The sequence below is a fragment of the Alligator mississippiensis genome, chromosome 7 (assembly GCF_030867095.1).
Source record: "Alligator mississippiensis isolate rAllMis1 chromosome 7, rAllMis1, whole genome shotgun sequence".
In the NCBI taxonomy this organism is placed as follows: Eukaryota; Metazoa; Chordata; order Crocodylia; family Alligatoridae; genus Alligator; species Alligator mississippiensis.
In genome coordinates, this window is record NC_081830.1 from 376,479 (window position 1) to 386,157 (window position 9,679).

At 58.2% G+C, this 9,679-nt stretch overlaps 2 long non-coding RNA genes across 2 annotated transcripts; one reads left to right on the plus strand and one right to left on the minus strand.

Annotated features, from left to right (window-relative positions):
* Positions 1-233: 233 nt before the first annotated feature.
* LOC132251316 (uncharacterized) lies at positions 234-3,633 on the plus strand. Its single transcript, XR_009463300.1, has 2 exons — positions 234-2,853; positions 3,253-3,633. It is a non-coding gene; the product is annotated as an uncharacterized LOC132251316 (long non-coding RNA).
* Positions 3,634-8,385: 4,752 nt separating this feature from the next.
* On the minus strand, positions 8,386-9,459 carry LOC132251322 (uncharacterized). Its single transcript, XR_009463304.1, has 2 exons — positions 9,223-9,459; positions 8,386-8,766 (listed from the first exon to the last, which is right to left on the minus strand). It is a non-coding gene; the product is annotated as an uncharacterized LOC132251322 (long non-coding RNA).
* Between the last annotated feature and the right edge of the window lie 220 nt (positions 9,460-9,679).

Here is a 9,679-nt window from a genome sequence, read left to right on the forward strand (position 1 = left end):
AGGCGCTCGCTATCTCTGTCGTGCAGCGCTGCATGGGGGACGGCAGGCAGGGCAGCACCGACGGGCTCGGGGACGTCGATGAATGCAGACTCCGGACGCCTCGAGCCGCGCCCTGGCCTCGCTACAGACTTCCCGAGTGACCTTGAGCGCATCACCTAACTTAGGCGGCGTCGCTTCCCCATGCGTACCTGTGTCGACCCCTGTGTCGTCTGGTACGGCCGGTCCAGCGTCTCGAACTGCTCCATGGAAAGAGGGAAAAAAGAGCAGTCAGGCCGGGTCTCGTTTGATTTCTCTCGCTCCTGCTGCACTCGCTAGCCCCCCTGAAAACGCTTGGTAGCAATACCGCTGCCTTTGCTGCCCACCCTCCGTTCCCTACCAGAAGAGCTCTGCCAGCTCCTCTCTGCACCTTTGTGTGCGTGTCCAGGGTGGCGGGGCTGGCAGCGCCGGGATCAGGAAGTATTGCTCGACCCCCGCAATTAATTCTGGGACGTGGCACCTGAGCAATGAAGTGTGGCACTTGGCATTGCTGGGAGCAGACCCCAGCTACCCATTGCATCGTAGGGCTGAGAGCCGCAGGTTGCATGGAGGGGAACTAATCCTGCACGACCCGCCAGCCTGCGCAGAGGGGAGGCAGCGCAGGTATCCCTCATTTCAGGTCCTCTCTTTTCCAAAGACCCAGCCTTTATGTCAGGACTTCAGGTGAGGGACAATTCATCGTACCCCCGCCCGGGTACGTTGTTCCTGCGGTTAATAACCCGGTGTGTAACAAGAAAATAGGGGCACCGTATTCCTCGAATGAATCTGTGCAGCTGCATCTTGCAGTCCCTGCGTTCTCGGGAAGATTTAAGAGCCTTTACCCATTAGAAACGTTCTGTACATAGAGGTGCTGTTGCCCACGCTCCGATTGCTGTCAGCATCGAGATTAGGAAAAGGCGCTCAGCCCTACGCCTATTGAGGCCAGGGGAAAAAGACCCCTCGACTTCGGGGATAGCAAGTTTGGAGCAACCGGACTGGGGAACAGACTGCGCCGCACGGCTAGAGGCAACCTCTGCGTGGAGATGACGGAAAAGATAGCAGAAGCGAATGAAAGCGAGGAGCCTGCGAAAGGCAAGGGGTCAGCTGGGGGAGCCAAGAGACCTTTTGCGGGACAACGTCCCGGGGTTGTTACCCGAGGCCTTACCACAGCTGTGTCTAACCAGTCTTCTCTGTCCCAGGCCGGCCACGCGTCCGCAGACATCCCTGTAAACCAAGGCACATGCACACTCAGCTCACCTGGGACTCGTTTCCACGTTCGTGACTGATGTTTCTGGTGTTGTTTTAGCATCGCTGCAAAGCAGCGTCCTGCAAGGTTTTGTGCCCACGGGCCTGTCTCAGCCACTTGTGCCCCAGCAGGGAGGGGTGCGGTGAGGTGTCTGCTTCTGCACACGCTGCCTTCCCCGCCTGATGCCACGTCCCCCCCGGCGGTGCGGTGCTGCTTGGATCCAGGCAGCTCTCGCTCCCGGCTGAGCCCCCGATGCACACACGCCACCTGATTTCCATTGCAGGGGAGGGCCAGCTTGTGCAGAGCTCATGCTGCGGCGATCCCTGGTGCCGTACTGAAGCACACAGCCATGGCCAGTGCTTAGGAGGACCCAGTGCACGCTCTCTTCCTTTTCTGGAGCAGGTTTGTCTCTGTTCTCATGTGTTTTGGCGCTACCTCTGGGCCATGCGTGTACACTGCCTAGTGCCTGGAAGCACGGGCCCCGCTGTGCTGTCCTAACAGCGATGCGCACGTGGAGGATGCCGTATGCACGAGCTGGTTCTTCCACACCCACAGATCAGGTACAACTTCAGATTCGTCGTGCAGGCTGTTAGTGGGGACGTTTGTGCAGCGAACTGCCAGAGAGAAGGAAAGCCGTGGGGAACGTGTGACGAGCTTCCCTTTCAAACACGACTCCCTTTGCCAGAAAAAGTCTGTGCTGGACAAATCCCCCACACGGGTAGCATAACTATCCTCTGGACTACTGTATTTGGAGACGGTCTTTCACCAGCCAAATGATCGCTGAGATGAAAGGAATGAAAGAAGTGATAGACAATTGTAAAGACATTAAGGGAAATAAATGAAACCCTAACAGAAATGCAAATTGCATACGTTCAAGCGGTGTCTGTGCTTCCAGTGATGCTGACAGTCCTCCAACAGCCACACTAAAAACTAAAGGAAAGGGTCATTTGGGTTTAGAGACGAGCAGGAGTAAAGGGCCGTAACATTAGCATTTCAATAGTATTTTTCATCTTTGTTTCTTGTTCTCCGCACTGACAACGTGCTCAGCACAAAGACGTGCTTTCGAAACAGGAGGCGAGGGCACTGTCCTGCTGAACTGCGACACGGCTGGAAAGGTACCTGGGACTCTGCCACTGCTCTGCTGGACGGCCTTGGGTGACACACTTCATCTCGCAGGTCTCGTAGGCCCCGTCCAATGTACTGTTCACCTGTGAAACCGCATTGCTTCGCCCTTCCACGGTTTGGGATTGTGATTCTCAGCGGTGGAATAGGACCGCCCTTTGAATTTAGCTTCACATTTGGTGGCTGAAATGGCGACATAACACCTGGGTTTCTTCTTTGCATTGGGAACCAGGATAACACCTTGGACCACCTCATATCCCCACTTACCTCCCTGTTTTGGCTGCCAAGGGAGCATGCTTGGAGAGGAGAGATGGGGAGAGGTCTAAGCAAGGCCTGGATTATGACCAAGTGGTTAGAGCACGGTGCTGGGAAAAGCCGAAGCAGGTTCAAGCTGTTTGTGGGTCGGCAGGACTTCAGACCCATGTCTGCTGCTTCCCGGGCAAGGGGGCACACCAGTTAATGTCCCTCTGGTAAGCAGGGGCAGACGGTCCTCGGGCTTGCTCCCTGTCGTAGCCGTATCGTAAATGAGAAAGGGCAGTGAAGTGTTAATTAATTCCTTCATTCTCCCTTCTGCACGTGCACGTCTGTCCTGGGACCGACGCCGGTCTCGCAGACAGCCGTGTGGATGCCCCCCAGGGCTCCCAGGCCCTGGGCCCCCGCCCCTGCGCCTCCTGCTCAAGTGTGCTCGTGGAGCAGATGCACTGCAGCTCGCAGTGGTGTGAAAAGAGCTAAAAGAGGTGGTCCCTTTTTTTGCATGTATGCTAGTCATTTTGTACCACTGCAAGCAAACATTTCTGCGTGTTTCCCGAGTGTTTTAATTGCACTTTGCCAGGAATTGCTGTAACTGTCCAAAAATTTTGCTTTGACAGTGCTGTCCTCAACTTTTGTGAACCTCTTGCACCGGCCAGTACCCCTCGTTGTCTGCTCGAAAACCGCACTGCTTCTTTCCAACGCCGTACAGTCGCCCAGCGGAGTCCACCCTGCTCCTGCAAGGCACGTCCACCTCCACTGCGCTACGCGCTGGCTGCAGGTCGGAGTAGCAGGATGAGTGCCGTGTGAGCCTGCAGCTCTCTTTTCTTTCATAGCAGCAACACGAGGCCAGGCATGCTGTCCCCCACAGTTATAAGCAGTGTGCCTATATATATCTCTGTCTCTGTCTCTGTATACATATAAAGCTCTGTATATCTCTATGTAGGCATATGCATAGAGCTCTCTCTGTCTATCACTATATATCTCTATCTCCATTTCTACATGGGTGTATTTCTATCTCTATCTCTACCTCTCATTGTGTTTGCTGTGAAAGCCCCAGGCCCTGTGAGAGGCCATGGCTCTCTCTCCGCAGCCCATTTGTAGCAGTCCTGGCTCTGCCCAGCCGGGGCACCTGAGTCCAAGTCAGAGCCCCTGGCCGTGCCCCGCCGCAGGGCTGGCTGGAAGGGGAGGCAGAGGCCTGAGCCCTCGGAGGGGAGCCCTTGCCTCTGGGGTGTCAGGCCCCAGCCCAAGTTGGGACGAGGAACCGGGGCTGGCTCGGGCTCAGCTCCCAGCTCCGTGACACGTGGCTCTGAGTCCCTGCCGGGTCCCAAGCGTGAGCGGCTGGCCCAGCAGTCCCCTCCCCGCCTGTCCTACCCAGGGGCTGCTTGAGCCACAGGTGGCTTGTCCTGGCAAGGAGCCTCGCGAGCGCCCATCAGGCGTGACTGCCCATGATCAGCACCTGTCCCATTGCTCCCCCGGGGACCCGCCGCCCCAGCAGAGGCCTGTGCAGCCTCCTCGCACCGTACTTCCAGCCACAGCCCCGCAGGTGGACGTGCCCGTGTGCAGCCACAGGCCCTGCCGCGCTCCAGGTAAGTCGGGCACGGAGAGACGGCGCAGCGGGGGGGGCAGTGCAGGGGGTACACGAGGCCTGAGGGCTGGGCCTTGCAGGAGCTGCCTGAGGCGGGCTCGTGCAAGAGGCCGAGGGCAGGCAATGCCTGTGCCCACCCCGGAGCCTGGCTCGCCTCCCAGGCTGCCTGACCTGGACATAGCACTTCACCATGTCTCCCCAAAGTCAGGGTAGATGTACACCCGATAGCCTGGAGACCTGGGATCACGGCTCTGCTCCAGGTCAGGTCAGTCTAAGTTTCAGCAGCCGAGCTGTCTGCCTGGGTGAGATGCTCCTGCCTGCTCTCACCTAGCTGGACCCATTCCCCTGACGGGAAGTGAAACATAGATTCATAGATGCTAGGGTCGGAAGGGACCTCAATAGACCATCGAGTCCGACCCCTGCATAGGCAGGAAAGAGTGCTGGGTCTAGATGACCCCAGCTAGATGCTTATCTAACCTCCTCTTGAAGACCCCCAGGGTAGGGGAGAGCACCACCTCCCTTGGGAGCCCGTTCCAGACCTTGGCCACTCGAACTGTGAAGAAGTTCTTCCTAATGTCCAGTCTAAATCTGCTCTCTGCTAGCTTGTGGCCATTGTTTCTTGTAACCTCTGGGGGTGCCTTGGTGAATAAAACCTCACCAATTCCCTTCTGTGCCCCCGTGATGAACTTATAGGCAGCCACAAGGTCGCCTCTCAACCTTCTCTTGTGGAGGATGAAGAGGTTCAGACCCAGGACTAAAACCAACAGTCAGGCTGGGGCTGCCACCACTGTGCTTTTTGAGGCTCTCAGCTGGGGGCACTTAGTGCCTACAAGGAGGAGCCCGCTCAACAGAAGACATATTAGCCAGCGTTTCCAGGAGCCTGGGGGGCGGCATGTTTTCGGGGCTAAGTCCCACGCTGCTCCATCAGCGAGACTGGAGGTCAAGTCCTGATACGGGAACAGTGGGTGTTTGGGTGTGAGCAGTGCGACTGTTCATCTTGACTAACACAGGACCCTGTGCAAAGACACCAAACCCCCTGTCTTTAATGCTCTTGTTCCACCTCAGAGGCACCGAGTCAAGGGGCGCAGCACTGAGCTCCATGTCCAGAGGTGCTTGCTAGCCTGGAGGGGAGAGTGCCTGCCTGGAGCCTCAGTGTTGTGGGTTTGAATCCTGTCCTGGCTGGTAAGGTGATTTCCTGAGTGACTTCTTTGCTCTTGTGGCCTCCTCCCTCTTTCATTGCTGGGGCCGGAGGCACCGGGTCAAGAGGCGCACCCGACAGCTTCTCTTTCAGCAGAGCTGGCTGGCCTGGTGGGCAGAGTGCTTGTCTAGAGAGTTGGTGTCATGGGTTCAAATCCCACCCTGGCACTGTGAATAAGCTGGTCTCTGGGGCCAGTTCTTTACTTCTAGCCCCCCCTGACTCTTTCATTCCTGCGGCCAGAGGCACCAAGTCAAGAGGCGCACCCGACAGGTCACCAGGAAGAAGAGCTTGCTGGCCTGGTTGGCAGAGTGCTGATCTAGAGAGCTGCTGTCATGGGTTCAAATCCCACCCTGGCACTGTGAATAAGCTGGTCTCTAGAGCCAGTTCTTTACTGGCGGGGCCCCTGACTCTTTCATTGCTGCGGCCAGAGGCATGGAGATAAGAGGCGCACCCGACAGGTCTCCAGGAAGGAGAGCTTGCTGGCCTGGTGGGTGAGGCGCTGCCTTGAGACACTGGAGGCATGGGTTCTAGTCCTGTGTGTGTCTGGGCTGGTGAGTGATCCTGAGTGAGCCCAAGACCCATGGCCTGGGTGCCCCCCTAGCTGTGCTGTTTGAGCGCACAGCAGCTGGGGTTGGCTCCATGCTGCTGCTCAGCATGACTTTGTTGGCGCAGGACCTTTTGGAGGTCACGGAGAGGTCGCCCGGGTCTGGGGGCGTCCGGTTTTGGCACTCCAAATGTACATGTACAGTGTACAGTCGTACGTCTGGTGTACAGTCATCCAGGTGAATGTAGACTGGTTTTGACTAAAAGGCATACACGCAATCTGTAACAGAGACGTGGATGTCTACGTTCACCTGGACAACTGTACACTGGACGTACGACTGTACACTGTATGTGTACATTTGGAGTGCCAAAACCGGACGCCCCCAGACCCGGGCGACCTCTCCGTGACCTCCAAAAGGTCCTGCGCCAACAAAGTCATGCTGAGCAGCAGCATGGAGCCAACCCCAGCTGCTGTGCGCTCAAACAGCACAGCTAGGGGGGCACCCAGGCCATGGGTCTTGGGCTCACTCAGGATCACTCACCAGCCCAGACACACACAGGACTAGAACCCATGCCTCCAGTATCTCAAGGCAGCGCCTCACCCACCAGGCCAGCAAGCTCTCCTTCCTGGAGACCTGTCGGCTGCGCCTCTTATCTCGGTGCCTCTGGCCGCAGCAATGAAAGAGTCGGGGGCCCCGCCAGTAAAGAACTTCTCCCGGAGACCCGCTTATTCACAGTGACAGGGTGGGATTTGAAACCATGACACCAAGTCTCTACACAAGCACTCTGCCCACCAGGCCAGACAGCTCTCCTTCTTGAGACCTGTCGGGTGCGCCTCTTGACCCGGTGCCTTTGGCCGCAGCAATGAAAGAGTCAGGGGCCCCGCAAGTAAAGAACTCGCCTGACAGGGCAACTCACCATGCCAGGGTGGGATTTGAACCCATGACACCAACTCCCTAGACAAACACTCTGCCCACCAGGCCAGCCAGCTCTGCTAAAGGAGAAGCTGTCGGCTGCGCCTCTTGACCCGGTGCCTCCGGCCCCAGCAATGATAAAGGGAGGAGGCCACAAGACCAAAGAAGTTGCTCAGGAAATCACCTTACCGCCTGGGACAGGATTCAAACCCACGACACTGAGGCTCCAGGCAGGCACTCTCCCCACCAGGCTAGCAAGCACCTCCAGATATGAAGCTCAGCGCTGCGCCCCTTGACTCGGTGCCTCTGAGGTGGAACGAGAGCGTTAAAGACGGGGGGTTTGGTGTCTTTGCACGGGGTCCTGTGTTAGTCGAGATGAACAGTCGCACTGCTCGCACCCGAACACCCACCGTTCCCGTATCAGGACTTGACCTCCAGTCTCGCTGATGGAGCAGCGTGGGACTTAGCCCCGAAAACACGCTGCCCCCCAGGCTCCTGGAAACGCTGGCTAATATGTGTCTTCTGTTGAGCAGGTTCCTCCTTGTAGGCACTAAGTGCCCCCAGGGGAGAGCCTCAAAAAGCACAGTGGTTACAGCCCCAGCCTGACTGTTGGTTTTAGTCCTGGGTCTGAACCTCCATGTTTCACTTCCCGTCAGGGGAATGGGTCCAGCTAGGTGAGAGCAGGCAGGAGCACCTCACCCGGGAGCCCAGCAGCATGGCCGACAGCTCGGCTGCTGAAACTTAGACTGACCTGACCTGGAGCAGAGCCGTGATCCCAGGTCTCCAGGCTGTCGGATGTACATCTACCCTGACTTTGGGGAGACGTGGTGAAGTGCTACGCCCAGGTCAGGCAGCCTGGGAGGCGAGCCAGGCTGCAGGGTGGGCACAGGCATTGCCTGCCCTCGGCCTCTTGCACGAGCCCGCCTCAGGCAGCTCCTGCAAGGCCCAGCCCTCAGGCCTCGTGTACCCCCTGCACTGCCCCCCCCGCTGCGCCGTCTCTCCGTGCCCGACTTACCTGGAGCGCGGCAGGGCCTGTGGCTGCACACGGGCACGTCCATCTGCGGGGCTGCGGCTGGAGGTACGGTGCGAGGAGGATGCACAGGCCTCTGCTGGGGCGGCGGGTCCCTGGGGGAGCGGTGTGACAGGTGCTGATCATGGGCAGTCATGCCTGATGGGCGCTCGCGAGGCTCCTTCCCAGGACAAGCCACGTGTCACAGAGCTGGGAGCTGAGCCCGAGCCAGCCCCGGTTCCTCGTCCCAACTTGGGCTGGGGCCTGACACCCCAGAGGCAAGGGCGCCCCTCCGAGGGCTCAGGCCTCTGCCTCCCCTTCCAGCCAGCCCTGCGGCGGGGCACGGCCAGGGGCTCTGACTTGGACTCAGGTGCCCCGGCTGGGCAGAGCCAGGACTGCTACAAATGGGCTGCGGAGAGAGAGCCATGGCCTCTCACAGGGCCTGGGGCTTTCACAGCAAACACAATGAGAGGTAGAGATAGAGATAGAAATACACCCATGTAGAAATGGAGATAGAGATATATAGTGATAGACAGAGAGAGCTCTATGCATATGCCTACATAGAGATATACAGAGCTTTATATGTATACAGAGACAGAGACAGAGATATATATAGGCACACTGCTTATAACTGTGGGGGACAGCATGCCTGGCCTCGTGTTGCTGCTATGAAAGAAAAGAGAGCTGCAGGCTCACACGGCACTCATCCTGCTACTCCGACCTGCAGCCAGCGCGTAGCGCAGTGGAGGTGGACGTGCCTTGCAGGAGCAGGGTGGACTCCGCTGGGCGACTGTACGGCGTTGGAAAGAAGCAGTGCGGTTTTCGAGCAGACAACGAGGGGTACTGGCCGGTGCAAGAGGTTCACAAAAGTTGAGGACAGCACTGTCAAAGCAAAATTTTTGGACAGTTACAGCAATTCCTGGCAAAGTGCAATTAAAACACTCGGGAAACACCCAGAAATGTTTGCTTGCAGTGGTACAAAATGACTAGCATACATGCAAAAAAAGGGACCACCTCTTTTAGCTCTTTTCGCACCGCTGCGAGCTGCAGTGCATCTGTTCCACGAGCACACTTGAGCAGGAGGCGCAGGGGCGGGGGCCCGGGAGCCCTGGGGGGCATCCACACGGCTGTCTGCGAGACCGGCGTCGGTCCCAGGACAGACGTGCACGTGGCAGACCGGCCGTGGCACCCTCTGGACAAAGATCAAAGGGATGAGGGGACTTGCATGTCACGCTTGGGCTGACTTCCAGCCGACAGGGCTAAGGCAGGGTATCTAGCTGCATTTTTACAGACTACATTAATCCCGAGACGCACAAGCGTCCACGAGGAGCAGCTTACACCGTGGGACGCTGCTTCCCAGCGACTCTCCGACGCTGCGCTGAGCCCGTTCTGCTCCATGCGACAAAGCCCCTCGCATTTCCCCTTCCTTCCTACCTCCGCTGAGACGCCGCCAACTTCAGGCTACCTCCGAGACATCTCCTGCCCACGAGAGGGAAGAAAAGGGCTCCGGCCTCAGCTCTGCACCCCCAGACAGGGTCCACCCTGGGCACCTGGCACCAGACACCCCCGACCCGCGACCTCCCCCTGGGGAGACGCCACCTCTGCCACCCGCGCCGGCATGAACCGAAGCAGCGCCAGCAGCCTCAGGCACGGCCACAGCCGGGACACGCTGTGAGCAACACCATCTTGGGAGGACCAAGGGTCGAAGGAAAGGATGACACCGGCACAAGGCAGGGGGAAAGGACGGGCAGCAGGTGTGCGACACGTGCGAGGGAAGAGGAGGCAAGTGCGAGCA